The 17,944-nt window shown below is 46.7% G+C and overlaps 1 pseudogene; it reads left to right on the top strand.

Annotated features, from left to right (window-relative positions):
* Positions 1–17,727, top strand: part of LOC149357158 (uncharacterized) — a 46,673-nt pseudogene extending 28,946 nt beyond the window's left edge.
* Positions 17,728–17,944: the final 217 nt, after the last annotated feature.

Below are 17,944 nucleotides of genomic sequence, written 5' to 3'. Positions count from 1 at the left end.
TCAACTGCTTGCAATCAAGCTTAATGCGCAAGCGCAGTGGCTTAGTTAACAAAAGTGTGCACAAAAAAAGCCACCTGGTTCTTTTCGCCTACCGTCGGTACTTACGATTAGAAACATTTACTAATACTTGAAGTCGCATGTGGTTAATAAAATACATCGTCTCGAAAAGAACGCAAGAGGGCACATCTGTATTAATTAAAATCCGAGCTACTGTTAGTAGCAGCCTTTTCAGCTTGTTTTCGGCGTAAAGAGCGCGCTAATGCCGCCGTCTTGCTTACCAGTTGGGCTTGACGCACAAAATTGCGCTTCTGATCTTGTCATTCACCCAATGTGCAACAGTCTTCATCGCCGGCGTTAATGATTTTAAAGTGACAAAGAGTGTCTGGCGGAAACCCGTCTGGTCCGGAATTATCATGCTGGGAAGGTATCGAGCGCCGACCGATCCTTATAACTAACAGACGTTTCGGCCTCGCTACGGGGTCCTCTACTCCATGTCATCCATTCCTAAAAAAGAAACGCGGTCTATCGTTGTATCAGTCGGAAATGGTGCAGTCCCTTCGAACAGACTTTCAAAACGGCCTCTTAACAGCGATAATGATTATTATTGATGCGCTCACTGCGACACGTGGATTGCCTTACTTTTGCTTCCTTGGGCTGTATCAATGTACTATAGTAGGCTAAGTTCTCTCTAATTTTCTTGCTATTTGTTATTTTGTCTTTGTCAACGAATGTTTCCAAAATTTGATCAGCTACTTTTGGTGGCTAATCGTATCCCTTTAGTAAAACAATATTGGTGATTTCCTCGACCTATACGAAGCGCCTCTGTCTAGTCAACCACAGCCTAAGTGGAACCTCGGTTGTTTTTAAATTTCACAACTAATTCACTCACGCTTGTCTGGCCATGGCTGCGACCTCCTATGAGCCATTTTTCTGTTTCTTGAGAATCAGAAGGAATAAACGAAGTACGAGTAAAAAATCTCTCCTTGATGTTTGTGAACGTCGGGCATGAAAGCCGGGCGGTAGGCATTCGATGCACGCTTTGGCGACAATTTGAAATCGTGGAGAAAAAGTGCCGAGCGCCCATCAATCGTTAAAAAGCATACGCTTCGACCCCGCTACAGGAGCCTTGTTCACAAAGAAGGAATAGAAGTGAAGACTGATTGTTTCTTGATATGGCGAAAGCAGCTGGTGTATATGGGGGACAGATTGCCTTCATTACGATTTAGCGTGTGCGCCGTCGTCTGAATATGAAGTGGTTCCAGGTAAAGCCTTGACGTCTTGTTCTTTTCTTTTGCAATTACCTTGGCGTAATTCCGGTCGATACCACATCCCGAGAAGGCTGTGTGTTGCGCCAGCGCGTTTGTTTCCACGTGCTGCTTGTCGACATCATTGTAGTGTTGCGTGTAGTGCTTGTAGTGACGTCATTTTATTGCTGCACAATCAGTGCAAGGATATACGACCGATGGGAACTTCTACTCCGCAGTCTTATCTTTCACAGCCATCAAGCTCCCACGCAGGGACAAAAGCGACGTCGACTTCATACAGCCGAAATACGGCGGTCGTGCTTTTGCTTACGCTGTGAACATGTATCGCAATCGTTTTTTTTTTTTGCATGGCAATCTATTGAACTGCGCTAACGGACAGGACGAAAGAGAAGAACATGGACACAAGCGCTGTGTCCGTGTTTTTTTTATCTTTTCGCTAAAATGGTTATGGCGCTGGAGGAGCCAGGCGATTTTCGACGGTCCGAAGCTCGAAGACAGATCACGCAGATCACAGCATGTGTTAGCCAGATCAGCCGCTTGGTCCTCCGGGGTTAATCAGCTTTTCCGCACGGCGTGCAAGCGAGGCAACCACCTACTTTTTTTTGTGAGAGGCCGGGTGCGTGGATCTGAAGCTCAGATACGTGCCCATGTGCGCGTCCTTCGTGAATACTCTGCTTGACATTCCAGCGCCGTCGCGTTTTATGACCATCTCTAGGAAGGGTAGACGGCCGCCGACTTCTTCCTCGGTCGTGGACTGTGTGGTCGGCTCTACAGGGTGGTTTTTAAAAACCTTGAACAGATTTTTATTTCAGAACTATTAGAGATACGTCGGTGTGCTCTGCTGAGCTGGACTGTACAGCAAGGAGGACATTATATAGCACATATTGGTTTACTGGGGTTTAACGTTCCAAAGCGACTCAGGCTATTAGGGTCGCTAATCCCTCGACGCGATATCGTGTCGATAGCTTCCCCTTCGGGTTTATCATTCTTACCCTTGCATAGAGTTTCAAGTGACAAATAGTTTTACTTTTCGGACAGAAGGGTGATTTATCAGCTGTTAAGCCTGACGAAATAGCTTTCGTAGTTGTCACAGCAATGCGCTGACGCCGTTCGACGAGCTTGGTTATGAGACGTCTTGTATTAGAGCGGCTAGAGCAGTGTTTGTTTTCTAGCGCCTGAGGAACAACGCGCGGCGTGCTCCGCGTACGTGTATTTATGACGGTTTCAAATGACATGCCCGTAGGCTACGTAGACTGCTCACGTTTGCGTACGTGAACTCTGTACGTACGTGGAAATAAAACTGGCTAATGTCCAGCAAATTTCGGTCGTGCGAAGTTGACGTCGAACACGTCCACATACGTGGAAGCTTACACACGCAATGGTGACTGTCAAAGACAAGATAGCGAAGTAGGATTTTTCGATTGTTGTACGTATATAGGCTTCCTTGAGCTGATTCCCAGCGTGTGTATATTGCTGAAACGAGCGATTTCCGAAAAATATTGAAGCAGCCCTACAATGATGTCGACAAGCAGCACGTCGAAACAAACGTGCTGGCGGAAGGCACAGCCTTCTCGGTATAGGGAACGTGCGCTGCCCAGATGGTACTGCAGTTATTCCACTGTTCGACTAAAAACTGCTGCCGTCAGTCGCTTGGGCCGCTACAAACGCGAGGGCACATTCTGAACGATTAGAAGCCCGCGTTTGGTTGATAGCACTATCTGCCTCGCTTCTGTAGACATAACCCCGATAACTGACACGCACCACGTGTGGCTTCGACAGCGCGCAGAAGCTCACGCCAATAAGCTCAGGAAGGTGGCGTGGAATAGCACCAAGAGCGCCCCCAGAACTGCTTGCTCCTCTCGCTATGCTGTGTGTTACGGCGCTGCAATCGACACGGCAAACTTGAGCTGCGGTTCCCTATATGACACCGACTGGAATAGCGCCAAGATAATTGCAAAAGAAAAGAACAAGACGTCAAGGCTTTTACCTGGAATCCCTTCATATTCAGACGACGGCGCACACGCTCAATCGTAACGAAGGCAATCTGCATGCCCCCGATACAGACCGGCTGTTTCGCCATATCATGAAACAATCAGTCTTCATTTCTATTCTTTCTCTGTGAACAAGACTCCTGTAGCGGGGTCGAAACGTTTTGTTTTTTAACGATTGATCGGCGCTCGGTACTCTCCCTCCGTGATTCCAAATTGCCGCCCAAGCGTGCGTCGAACGTGTACCGCCCCGCTTTCATGCCGGACGTTCTCAAACACCAAGGAGCGATTGTTTCCTCGTACTTCGTTTATTCCTTCCGATTCTCAAGAAACGAAAGACTGGCTCATAGGAGGTCGCAGCCATGGCCATACAAGCGTGAGTGAATAAGTCGTGAAATTTAAAAACAACCGAGGTTCCATTTAGGCTGTGGTTGACTAGACGGAGGCGCTTCCCATAGGTCGTGGAAATCACCATTATTGCTTCACCCAAGGGATAGGATTAGCCGCCGGAAGCAGCTGATCAAGTTTTTAAAACAATCATTGACATAGACAAAATAATAAATAGCAAGAAAATTAGATATGACATAGTCTACCATAGTGCATTCATACAGGCGAAGGAAGAAAGAATATGTGGTCCTCGTGTCGCAGTGGACTCACCAATAAGAATCACTGTCCCGGGTAGTAGATTATTTTGAGGCTATGTTCAATGTTACTGTGAAAGTTCTGTTACATAGTGATATAGTGATAACCTGCATTTTTTTAAGAGCGGAGGTGACCATTTTTCTTGGCAGGAGCGGAGGAGGAGGAGGAGAAGGAAAGGTAGGGAGGTTAACCGGAAGAGGAAATGATGGAAAAGCGCTGTATAAGAAGAAACGCATTCAGCGAGGACACTGCTTAATCCGGGACACACACAAACACACAAACACACACACACACACACACACACACACACACACACACACACACACACACACACACACACACACACACACACACACACACACACACACACACACACACACACACACACACACACACACACACACACACACACACACACACACACACACACACACACACACACACACACACACACACACACACACACACACACACACACACACACACACATACACACACACATACACACATACACACACGCACGCACGCACGCACGCACACGCACACGCACACGCACACGCACGCACGCACGCACGCACGCACACACACACACACACACACGCACGCACGCACGCACGCACACGGACGTCGTGTGCGAGATCCTTATGTACTGTGGCAGACCGTACATCGGCCACACGGAGCGTCGCGTCAATAACCAACTCAGGGAGCACGCGAAAAATCTGGGTAGTAAGGGGGGCTCACACCTCTTGGACCATTGCGTTGCTTGCAAGCACCGATTTTAAACTGCGTTTCTGTGGGCTGAGAATCCTAGGAAAAAGTTAGCGAAAAAGAACTCGTGAAACCTTGGAGGGGTCTCTTATCAAAAAAGCGGGACAAGGTTGAGGAAGCAATTTATCGGTTGCTCTGTACGTCTGGTATAACTTCCTGCTCGCCAGCTTACAAGATTCCTTGCAAGTTTGCACCTTAGCAGTCCTGTGTGTATATATATGCATGGTTCAACCTTAAATAAAGCAGTTGTCGTCGTTGTTGTTGTTGACCTCACGCCGGTAGGTTGGCCAGTGTTTGGTGGTGAATGTAAAGAAAAATCAGATAGGCAGTTGTCAGTAGCGCCCGTGTTCGTCTTTTCCTTCGTCCTGTCGTTTCCGCTAGATAAGATGAATTTGGTGTCAAAAGACCAGCTAGCCCGACAGTGCTCTCTTTTCTAATGTGATGTTTGTTCGACAGGAAAAGACATATTTCTTGTTATGAAAACTGGATCTAAGTTTGGGAGTTTTTTCCCGTCAGATGATTAAAATTCATGACGTCAGTAATAAAAATGACACCGTAATCTCTGCCTGGATGTGAATAGCGGTGTGGCCGAGCATTGGAGGCCCGCAACCAAAAAATAAAAAGAGCAAGTACGTCATCGTACTTTGTTAGTGAAAATCGGCAATGTTGGCCGTACCTGTATATTGTTTATTACCTTTCGCACTCGAGAGCAAAGTGGAACACCAAGTAATCAATATAGACTTTTGTTTTGCTAAACGCGTCTATATCTACATGTTAAACGGCTCATTAGGTAATCGTCTGAGAACCAGGCGCATAAATACAAGGCATCCTCAACGACGTGCTTTGGTTTTATCACGCGCGGTACGTGTAGTGTTTTAGCAGGAACTGCACATGCGAAGAGAAAGAAATTGTGGCTTTCAGCTCCCCGTACAAGTAATTTTTCCGCGAAGCGTGCAGAATTTGGCAGTGTAGTAAAGCAGAAAACTCTTGGCTTGCATGAAACAGCGCTTCCAATAAACCAGACGAAAATTGAGTCCCTGTGCTTAAACGTACTGCACTGGTTTTTTTAACGATGACTCGCTGAGCAAACAAAGTACACTTATTGCTTTCATCCTCACTGAGGAACGCCTTAAGCAAAGAGGTCGCGTGTCTGCTGGCCGACTTTTTTCCCTGCAAGCGATGCTCTAATTTCGCTTCGAAATCTGATTAGAAAGCTCTCTGGCAAGTATTTCCTAAAAAAATAAGCAACTTTTTTTCCACCCACGTTTTTGTCACATTCTTATGCAGCCTCCAAAATCTAACACTTTTTTTTCCTGTCATGTTTTCCGACAAAACAGTGCGGAAACAAATATTCCCAGAACCGCGTGCAAGGGTTTCTTTGGGACCGAGTGTGACAAAAATACGCACCCTGTTTTTTAAGCTGCAGAGGTACACGCTGCGTTCTGGAAGTACTTGAACCCGGTTGCCCTAAATAAACACAGACAGGATTCCGGGATTTTCCCTTCCAGTTATCGTAAACATTGCCTCGAAACGCACTTGCCTGAGGCTTAATTTGTTTTCGCGGTGCGGGTAAACAAAACAAAGCTACGAAATCACTAGGGCGTCCGTTTTTGACAGTCCTGTTGTGTCAAGGAAGAATGCCAAGGAATAAATGGTTTGCAAGCGACAGCAGTGGGAGGTAATGGCCGAGTAAACAAGGGGCGCCATGGCCTGCTGAGGGTTCTGTCCGATTGCAGCAATAGCTTTAAGCTGCAAAAAAATAGTGCGCAGTATAGCGACGCAATTTGCGGCCACGCACTGAACACGAACCCTGCAGGGGCGTCTGAAACATGCAGATGATGGTGAGTTGCGACACCACGGGTTCCTGAGCATCAGCAGGGACATCCCCGCCGGGGGATGATGTTGAGCAGTGCGTAACCACGGACCCGAGCACTCGCGCTTAGCCGTGCGTGGCTCAGCCGTGTCTGGCGAAAAGGGGATCCTGGTAGTTGAGGCGATGCCGAGCTTTTGTACCTTTAAAGGGGTTGTGAAAAGAAAAGGAAGCTGCCCGGTTGTAATTTTAATTGCTTCAATAAACATTAGAGATGCCAATTCCGAAATATTTGGCCGCCATATTGAGTCTGCATTTAATAAAGCCCTTTAGAAGTCGTTGCTTTTTCGAGCTCATAAAACGACCATGCGACGCCGTCGGCTGACATAAGCACTATTGAACTACGTCATCTTAATACGCTTAGAAACTTAGATATATCTAAGTTTCAATTATCTCGAAATAATAGATTTTTCATTAAAGTTAGAAAGTAAAAAAAAGTGTGGCAATTATTTGCACACACAATTGTACTCGGTAAGATACAGCACGTGATCATCGATAGTTCATTGACCTGAGATCGGTTTCGGATTTGGTTGCGCTTCTTCGTCTCGCGTGGGGTCTTTTTGTTTACGTGAACCCCACAACTGCAGCAAGGTCAGCTAAACTCGATGACTCTCCATTTACATGAGCTAGATACGAGTGAGTCAACTCTCATGGCGCGCCCTGCGAGGTGCGCACCTGGTAAACCGGCTCCGGCTTCGGTCACCCCTGCGAAAAATGCTTTCGCAAACCTGTGTGTGAATGATTATTTGTTATTTGCGGAGGGGGCTGCTTGTAAACCCACCCCTTGGGCGGAGCTGAGAGGTCGAGTCCAGTCCGATACAACTTGCGGCGTTTACATGAACCTAGTTACCGGTTTTCAACCCGACAATTCGACTCAACCCGGACCTACAGTTGCTCGCAAAAGCACGCCGCTCTTTCTGTGTCGTGGCAGCGCTAGGCTGTGGTTTTCAGCGTTTTCAAATTGCCCAGAGACCCGCAGCGAAGAGCCGTGTGGCTTGGAGCAAATAGCCGCGATGGTCCAAACGATATGGGTAGTCAGACCGGGTTCGTGTGCTTTCAGCACTTTCTACCTGGCGATGACGAAACGAACCTGGACGTCCTCCGAAGCCTCGGTGTGGACATGAAGAACGCTCACCTCAAGCGAGACGCCGTACCGACGCAAAACCTCTGGCTCGGCGCACCGCCAAAAAAGCGGAGAACGTCCGAGGTAAGTACGCGTGAAGAAAATTATCAATTTTGTTATAATTTATTGTCCTTACTTTCGGTTGCTAACAGCTTTGCATTTTTTAGGACATACCCGAACCGCAGGATGTGGAAGTTGTCATGACAGCAGAAGAGGCGCAAATTTCGCCTACGAATGGTTGACAGCTGCACACAGACATCAATGAATACCTCCACTGTTGCCCGCCAGACCGACGGCGTTGACGTGCAAACACGATGTAAGACTTTCCTCGCAGCAGCGGTGTGTTCATTTTCTTCCCGCATTCCACAAGAATAAATTGTGTCCCGATAATTTTTCCGTGTCTTAGGAAGGAGGAGAGGGAAGGGGCACCAATTGGTCCATTATCCAGTGGTATCACTGAATGCTAGACAAACTCTGGAGGAGGCATTCGCGTTGTGTCAGTTCCAATGGGGAAGTGCTGGGAAGGTGTGTATAAATCACTTTTTGGTCCTCCAAAGAAGGCCATCACGTATTTCACATGCAGGTAGTGATAGTATAGCTGATATTGTTGGGTGGTCATGCCTATTAGCTGGTAATAAGGCAGCATCTACGACTACGCAATATTACCGTTGCATAAACAAAGAGCGCTTGACATGGCATGAGTTTCATTTTCTTCATTAATTTTCAGATACACAGGTGAACCTCCACATTTCCCCGAGAAAGGATACGCATGTGCAGACAGATGCCTGTCAGTCCACCGGCACGTACTGCGAAGCTTGTACCACTACAAGTGCTGCTCCAACCTACGCAGCACCACCCCTTTGTTCTCCTCTACCACGTTCTCCCTCCCGAACAGTGCGCTCACTACCAATTGATGGTCGAGCACCGTCTCCCATCCCATTCGTTCCCCGACAGTCATCCAGTCCGATAGAATCTGATGTCTCAGACTGTGAAGAAGAGGATAACACTCGGCAGAGCTCGGAGTTTTTCCCAACACTTAACGAGACCTTCCTTGGGTAATAATTACGACTTTATGTGCACCTCTTTAGCATGTGCACTGCATGTCATTTCATTATGGCTGCGTGACTAAAAATCAGATCAGTCATTTAGGAGATGGAAGAGCGCCATAAAGATGTCCTCCCCTTTCTTGGGTAGGGGCAGGCATGAGTATCGTATTGTCTGCACTCGCATAATTGCATTGCGGTGATGGGCATGTCCTCTCAGCAGCTGGACAACTTTACACTGTATATAATATTCATAAAAGAGCTCTTGATCCATCGAAATGCTTTTACAATATTCAGTGGCACAAGGAGCTGCTCATGCAGCATCAATGAGGCAAAAAACCTTGGAGCTTTGCGAACCTGACATTACTTACAAGCAAAAAATGAATAGCATGCAAAAATGTGCACTAGAACACAAAAGACAAAGTGTCAGTGTGGGCGGCCGTTACATTTACTGCTCTTTATTCCTCTTAAATTCTAGCCTCCAGTTATCTCAGCAGCATAAAACATGAGAATTTAACCATTACAACTCACTTTATATTGTCTCAGACTCGACTCCAGTACTGAAGAAGTCCTCCTGCGGGATAAGAGAAAAATCATCATATTTGAAAGTAGTTGACCGGACTATTTCAAATGTGCCGCAAGGGCTTTGCCGCTTGAAAACGTGCGAGTCGTGTGTCTGGCCCCTGGCGTGAAATACAGACACTTTGTGCAAACCACCACACCCTAACCTGGACACGCCAACCCATGATAAACGCAAAGCAGCAGGCAATGTGCTGATGTCAGCAGCTATGTTGTTTGCTGGCACAGGCCCGCCTCAGTGCTCCGAATGTTCAACTACGCAAAAGTGGAGGTGTTCACGCCGCGAACATTTTACAACTACCAGCGAGGCTACCTGCTTCCTGCAATCGACAAGGTAGGAGAAAGGTTGTGCATTGTGAAACGAAGAATTACTGAACCAATATTTCAGGGTCCACATACATAAAAAGTCCATGAAATGATTTTCTGACAACAACTAGACTGACTTCAAGGGATCTTGAATTTACATAAGACGCAGCAATCATTTTTGATCAGAAAAGAGGTTCCGAAAAGAAGTTCTGAAAATCGCTTCATGGTACCTGTTAAGGAAAGAAGCAAACAGGTAGTGTATTTGTGTTCTGCGTTTGATATGATGTTTAAAAGCTGCACCTCTGTTGTGCCAGATCTGGCAACAGCAACATGAAGAGTTGTTTCGGCAGTTGGAAGGCTGCACTGTGGACCTGGCTGGCGATGGACGCCGCGATTCCCCAGGGTTTTAGGGAAAACTTTTAACCTACTCTCTACACGCCGCCCAGTTCAACAAAATTCTTCACTTCGAGTAAGTGCAAGTCGGGGAGGTAGGTTAGAGCTTTTTAATATAGTGGCTTTGTGATGTAACTTAGCTTTCTTTTCTCACAAGCGTGAAAATGTCAAATCAAGTACTTCCACGGAAAAGTATTCATTTATGAAGAGCCTCAAAATGGTGAAGGAGCGGGGCTCAAGGTGAATTCAGTGACAACTGACCGGCACGTCCAAGTCACCAAGTACATGCGAACACAGGAGCCCAATATTCAGCACTACTTTGATTGTTGGCACATCTCAATAGGTAGCGACGAATGAAAATATCGGGTGCTCATTGCCACGCTTCGCAGATAAGACTGCTTCCTCCATGATGCTTTGCAGAATGCAGTGTAATTTTAGAATAAATTTTGTTGGATCAAGCAGACTTTAATACAAGGGGGCCGGACCGCAAAATTGTAACAAATAGTGAAGCAGTGGGAAAGGTTGCTGAAGTTGAAGCGGCACAAAAATGGGGGAAGGTTTTATCTGTTTGCTTTTCTTTCTGGCTGTTTTTGATGTGAATGACGATGAAGGAAGGGCTTGCCATGCATGCAGACGTCGCTGATGGGCACTGTGGTGCGAAACCAGATTCCTTGCGTTCTGGAGGCGAGGGGAGAGAAAGCGGGTTTTTCGGGGTGCAAGCTCAAAAGCTAGATTACCATATTATGAACGCTCAATCTTCATTAATTCACTATTACACCTCCTTTCCAGGCATCAAGAAGAAGCTGGCTGAGAAAGCAAAACGAGCTGGATGTAGTCTGGTAGAACTGCGGATCCAGCAAGCCAGAAATCACCTATATTGGTGTGCAACCCTTAACGATGGCAACGTTGAGCTACTAACCGAAATTTGGACGAGCATGGAGCGGCATGTTGCAAATGTGCACACGGGGCACCCGGGGCTCTACACACATTGTCCACATGACGACCTTGGAGAGAGGCAATGGCTAGTTCCTGCTGAGTAATGTAACTACTTGAAAGCAAGATATGGGGTGCTATGCCGGAAGGCCCGAGTTTGGCGCTCGCCCGAGTTTCATCCGAGTTTGCGATGACGGCAGTCAGCGAAAGAAGATAGCGCGGAACGTGCGCAGGCAGCGGACAATAAAATGTAGAGATAAAGCCACGTAGAGGCGATACAAGCGCACCCTGCGCGCCCGTTTCACACTTCAAACACAATACACTGCGCAATACCAGGCCGCAGCGCTACCTGAAGTTATCAGCGCCATGTCAGCAATCGCGAAATCGTGACTTCTCTCCTATCTATCTGCACACTCACCGCTAGCTGTTCGACACGCCTTTTCGGGGGCGTCAAAGGCGTGTCTTCTCTTTCAGGCTCTATCTGTCTCTCCATTTCCGAAGACGAACAGCGCGCACTAGGTGCACTCTTGTATCAACCCTTTCTTTTCTCTCGAATACGTTAAAAGACAACAGATAATATTACGAACATTTTGTTCATTTCCAAATTTATTTTAAAATTTGAATCCAATGAAGCGTTGTTGAAAAGTATAGCTTTAGGAAATTAACAAAGATTTGACACTTTCTGCCGCTAGTGGCGATACTGAGACCATTGCTTGCATCGTGGCTTGCATACGAACTAGAGCGGCAGCCGGCCGTGCCGAAAACGAGAGCTCCTGCACTGACACGCCGCCGGTAGCGCTGCCTTCGACTGAAAAGACTGGGCAACTACTAGACGCTGAATCTGACTTATTTTTCGGCCATTGCGATAATATATTTTATTGTGTCGTATATCAAAATATGAGAGTCATGCATCTTCTGGCTTGCATAATACACAACAACAAAAAACTGGACTGCATTGCACCCCCCACCCCCCGCGTCACTGCTGCTCTCTGCAGTGACCTCAGGTGGAGTTCTCCGCTGCTACGGCCGCTGCAGCACCCCCCTATGGCCAACCATTGCTTTTAGTACGCTCTTGGCGAATCTCAGCGGTAGAAATTGGCCGTGCGAGCGGCTGTGATGCGGAGTGAGAAAAAAATTGCTGTTTGGCTGTATTCAATGATTCATTACGTATGCCTGTTGTGTGTGACGCCTCTTTAGTGTGCTGCGGATGCGAAGAGCGTGCTACCCAGCGACACAACTCATCTTATGTCATCAGACGCTGACTAAAAGCTCTGAAGGTGGTGGCGCGCGTATCTGCGTAGTATTTGTTTACATCGTGCACTTCAAGGTTTTGCGGACTGGTTTTGTCACTAACGTCGATCGCCGTTGTATACCGCAATGACATCGCAATAATATCGTTCGGGCAGATGAGGGATCCGGTTTGTAATAATGGAATCGGACTTATAACAGAGAAAGGTGTTACGGTTGTGAAGTACGCAGTACTTGCGTGCTGGAAATTACAAACTCTTTATTGCACTGGGTCTAGAACAGCGACCGTTTGTCGATCCCGGATGTGTTTGACACATTGATGCTGAGCTTTATCACCGATGAAAGCACGGCCAAGCCAAACACCTGGTGCCATGTTTTTGGAGTAGTACGTGCTCCAAGCACCGTTTCGTCATCGCGGTCCGGGTTTGACGCCTTGCAAGCAGGTGTGACGCGCCGTCAGCGTTGTGCTGTGTCTTACGTGGTTGCAACAGGCTATAGTGTTGTGCAATCTTGGTATGCGAGCGAAGAAATCGGCGGCTGTCGCCACGTTGCGTGTCCTTCGCAGAGGTGCTTAGATTAATCAGCGATGACGTCCGTTTTGCCTGTTATATTGCGATGGTCAACATCGTCGATGTCTGTCAGCAATCAGCACAGCCGCGCAGCATACCTGTAGCCGGCAGGGATGTTGGGAGTGGCCCACCCAAAGCGCGTACGCCTATAATTTATGTACGGCACGCCGGGGGCGTGAACAATGGTTTTGATTGACAGGTGAACTCGGAGCTAAACTCGTGAACTGTGAAGTGCCCCGAATTCATCTCGGGACTGTCATGGCGGCAGCAGCAGCAGCCTGGGTCATCGCTTCCTCTGACGGACAATGTCAGTACGGCCGGCTGGACCCGTTTACTGCCATGGCCGACGACGAATTCCAGTGACATTTTCGCCTCTCCAAAACATCGGTACGATGGTTGTGTAAAGAGTTAGGCGGCGACCCACGCCTGCGGAGAGTGCGTACCGGGCCTCATTCGCTTTCGAACAGCAAGTCCTCTGCGCCCTCCGGTGGTTCGCGACCGGGAGCTCCCAGGGGAGCGTCGGCGCAGACCGTTTTATTGGACGCCACCAAAGCACTGTGAGCCGCTGTGTGAAGGACGTCTGCGACGCGCTTATCGACGCGGCTGTGCAGAAGCGGTGTGTTGCTTTCCCCACGACTGCGGCCGAGCGTGCGTATGTTAAGGAGCGTTTCCTTCTGCGCGGCGGCATCACAGACGTCGTGGGACGCGTCGACAGGACCTACATTGGCGTGAAGGCCGCTTCGAAGTCCAGCTCTGACGTGGTGAAGGCCTACTATTCACGAGGAAGGCACATTATGTATTGAACACAATGGTTGTAAGAATGCTGTTTTTGCTTTCATGCATGTCACGGTTAATGGAATGTTCTCCCATTTATTAGTGATAGTGGTCCGTGTACTGTGCAGTGTCAGTGGATGTTAAGGGACCCCATATGGTTGAAGTTATTGGCAGCCCTTCACCATGGCATGCCTCCTCGCTTGATTTACTTTGGGGTATTAAACCTCAAAAACCGCTTCCGTTTATCAGTAACTGAGCAGTTTTACACTCAGTGTAGACAATGTTTTTTTACCTCATGTTTGCGCACGTAATAGGTGCATGGATTTTTCCAGCTATTTCATGCATGCATTTTAATGGGTTTTTAAACGGTAGCATTTGTGTCACTTGGCAGATTGCATTCTTATGCAATATTCATAATCGTAAGTCGCAAAAAATGTTTCACTTTGGCTGAAGTGGAAAAGCTCCTGCCGGAAGCACTGGCGTCTGTAAGCCAGGAAAACTGGCATAACTGTTGTGTTCATGTGGAGCAAGTTGAGGCTGAAGCATGGCAACGCGATATGATTGTTGACGCTGAAATTGAACCGGTTGTCTTCAGCATTTCCGACTCGTGCAACTCCTCCTCTGATGAGTCGAGCACCGATTCCAGTGATGAAGATTTGAGTAGCATCGAGGAACTTGTCTGACTTCGAATTGATGTGTAATACATATGCTACCGACGAAAGAGAAAGGACTCATCGGCTTGCTGTGATCACCTTTGTGCGTGTGTGTGGAAATGTGAAATATCTGTGCATGTGGGTGTGTGTGTCGATCAGTCTATCGAGAAAATTGTAACATTTTCATCAAATCATTGCATCATTGCAATTCGTAGCATGAAATTGTATTGGGCAGTAACTTGTAGTGTAGGTGTTGAGGTGGTCGTGTTAATAGTGTCTGTAGAGAAGTAGAATTTGTAAGGGAGTAATTTTCCAATTAGAATACGTATACTGGTACACGTCGTCAATGTGTGCAGTTTTTGGAAGTTTAATTGCAGAAAAATACGGTGGAGCTTAATGAAGCGTTGTGTGAATTATTCGGAAAGTATATGAAAATTTGAGAGTAAATTGGATTCATTTAAAATAATTTTGAACATATACTGTTTGATTCGTTCGACTAACTCAACAGAAATTTATTCAATTATGCTGTCCAAAAAGTTCGAACATTCACAAACCCCTAGGCATTGGCCTCATTTTGTGTGTGAGGGTTGGGAATGGTATGTATGGGTTTCTGATCTTCATGTCCTGAAAAGGAATTCCTGGTTTGATGCTGTCTTGCATTACCGTCAATCTTTGGTCGTTTTGACATGTTATGCAGTGCCAGTGTTTAGGTAGCCAGTACTGTATGTTTTGTCCTTAATTTTTCCGAGGTGTGAATGATTTCAAGCTGGCTCTTGCTCAGTTGAGTTTGAATTTGTTTCGGGTCACGTCTTTGTTAGTACATTGGTCAGGTTTTCGTTTTATCAAATAGTGTTGTTCGATGGCTCCACATTCTTTTTTTTTCAGTTTTGGAGCACTTGACTGATTGTGTGTTGGTGTACATCCACTGCACGTGTCCTTTAATTTGTGTGCACTGTGATCCATACCACTGGCTGTTTCCAGAATAAACCATTTCTCGCAAACACTGCGGGGTCAGCATTCTTTATTGTCCTGTCTAATTTATTGTTTGCTCTTTTGAAAAATTTTTTCCTAGCGTTGTACAATTTTTTCTGCATTCTTACTTGACCCTCCCACAGCATGGAACTCTTTGTACCTTGCTGCATGAAAATCCTGCCTGAGCAGCTTCTGCTCTTCTAGGAGAGCAGGGAAATCGAGCCAAGCTGGCTCTTGAGGCAGTACTATTTGCTGTCACTGTGGGAATCAATACTATGTTCAAAATTTAACATTTAACACGAGAAAACAGGCCATATCGAGGTGGTGTATGCATGGTGTATGGTGTATGCGGTATGCATCATATGAACAGATACATCCTGTTCCTTTCAGAACACGGAATAATATTCAAACGATTCTGAACAAAACGAGTTTTCTCCAAGTCACGGGAAATTCAACTTGCGATGAAAAAAAAATGTGGGAAAAAAAGGTTAACTATGCGGGATTCGAACCCACGCACTGCCATTGCCTGTCGACCCTCCGGAGCGACGCGTTAGACCACACGGCCACAAAACAGCGCAGAGCGATACACCTCTGTTTATTTTATTTGCGGACTACTTCCGTAGCCTTCACAGCGTTGCTAGCCCTAGCGTTGCACATGATGTAGCGTTGGTAGCGTTCCCTCGCGGTACAAAGGAAAATTTAATAATGTATGAATCACTCTAAAGCGCTTTAAATCCAAATCTTGCACACTATAAAATGCTTATAAAGGTGTAATAAGTGCATTATAAAATTCAACAAACCTCGTTTGTTGAATTGCACACGCAATGCACTTGGTGGAGCGACAGACAAATGAAAAGTGCACCGGCGGTTGTCTCACGTGACCCGTTCTTTGTAGACCGCCCAAGAAGACCATGAGGTGGCGCCGATGCGATGATAAAGCGCGGAATATATCCAGATAACCCAATGAAGCTGGAGGCGTGACGAGGGTGGGATTTTGTCTTGCTACCATTAGTTCACTCATCTGAGGGCGTCGCCAGAACTCGGGAAGATTCCGAGTTTCAGCAAACTCGGGCCTTCCAGCATAGCGCCCATGCATTCCGCAGAACCCTCAATTTGCTTCCTGCATATTTATTTATTTGCTTTCCACGTTGGAATCATGTTCTTGTGATGAAGCATGGCTTGCAACATGTTGAAATTGCAAAGCTTTGTCAAAGAGCCAAGTTGCTGGTATCCAGCTAGTTGCCAATCTTTCCATAGAGACTGTTTGTTGTTGTAAGGGAATATACGAGTTGCTTAGTCCCAATTCTAAAAAGATATCACAGTACTCCTTTGTGCCATTTGGAGAAGGCTTTTCTGGGAAATAGCTTTGTCAGCGCAGGGACAACTGAACACAAGAAGTTTGTCGTGGTTGTGAAGTCACCTCGTCTCCTGAAAGGCATTAGAGAACTGGCCCCATGCACAGACATTTTCAGCTTTGAGGTCTTCTGTATGCTTCTTCTGATGGCATGCGTGCAAGGTAAATAGTGAATGAGATCAGGCGAAAATTTACACTTGATGAGCTGCTGGAATTGTTTGCCTGCTTTTTCAGAACACAACTGGCAATACTGCATTTCAGTGAGAATGCCAGCAAAGCACAAGCCACCACAGCTGAAGGACTGTCCCGATGGAAAATAAAGTGCCCAAAAGCAAGGAAAGGCACAGCCGTTGCTTGTCCCATGAAAGCAGAGCCTACATTTGGTGAGTAGTTTACTTAACATTACAAAAACAATGTTTTGTAATCTTTTTAAGGTCACGGATCTCAAAGGGATACAAAACACCACTTGGGCTGTGAAAACAAAATCAGAAATAATTGGAGTATAACTTGCAATATCGGCAACAAATTATTTTGTTTCATTTTTCAGTCTATATGCTCCAATGTGAATAAGCACAGTGTGCCTCAGGATATCCGTCATATCTGGGCATGACCGTTCTAAGCAACCTGTTTGTGTCAGTGCAATGCAATAATGCAGGTAGATGTAGCCCAAGACCGGATAACACCCAATAACACCAACCGTGAAAATAGCCTTTGCCCATGCTACTATGTGCGGTACATTACAGGCCTGACTGTACATATCAACATTAGTATTTTACTGCAATCTTTCACATGCGCATCAGCATCTCTCAAGTTTTGTGTTTAGAATATAGGCTTCATCAGCATTTTGGTGGCATATTCAACTCAGCTATCAAAATATTCAATTTCGTCTGCAAGTTCTATTGTGAATATTTCGATGGAAACTAAGGCTATGGGTGTGTATATTCATCAACAAAGGAGTATTTGCTATACCTCTTTAGTACACTCTGTTATATGACTGGTTAATGTCACAAATGTTTGCAATGATAATGCTGATATTATTATATGCACGCCTATTGTTTTCCAGATTATGTTGGCCCGCTTCTGAAGGAGACAGTCCGTAGCTGTGAAGAGTGGCCATCATACAACATAGCTTTTGCGGCAAACCTTCCGACTGCCCCACCCCCCCCATGAGTCACTCTTTCCCGAGGCCCTCTAAGGATAAACTCGTGGCAGCCAGAAGATCTAGGTTTGCCATTAGCATGGAGTGAGCACCACTGTGGAAGGTGATCCGCATTTATTGAACGAGGCCCGGTGGCCGCAGCTGGTGAGCCGGTGGAGCGGGCGGTCGACGCTGCTGGCCAGGCCGGTTGCTGAATATGTTTTCTGCGCGAGCCAGGTCACGCTCCAATCTTCAATGTCATCAGCGTCACTGGCGATACGAACGCCGCAACAGGTGCCACCCCCCCCCCCCCCCCCCACCATACC

Source organism: Amblyomma mixtum, chromosome 3 (assembly GCF_055824585.1).
Source record: "Amblyomma mixtum isolate Tamu chromosome 3, ASM5582458v1, whole genome shotgun sequence".
Taxonomy (NCBI): domain Eukaryota; kingdom Metazoa; phylum Arthropoda; class Arachnida; order Ixodida; family Ixodidae; genus Amblyomma; species Amblyomma mixtum.
Note: the sequence above shows the minus strand (reverse complement) of the source record. Positions and strands in the feature narration are given on the sequence as shown.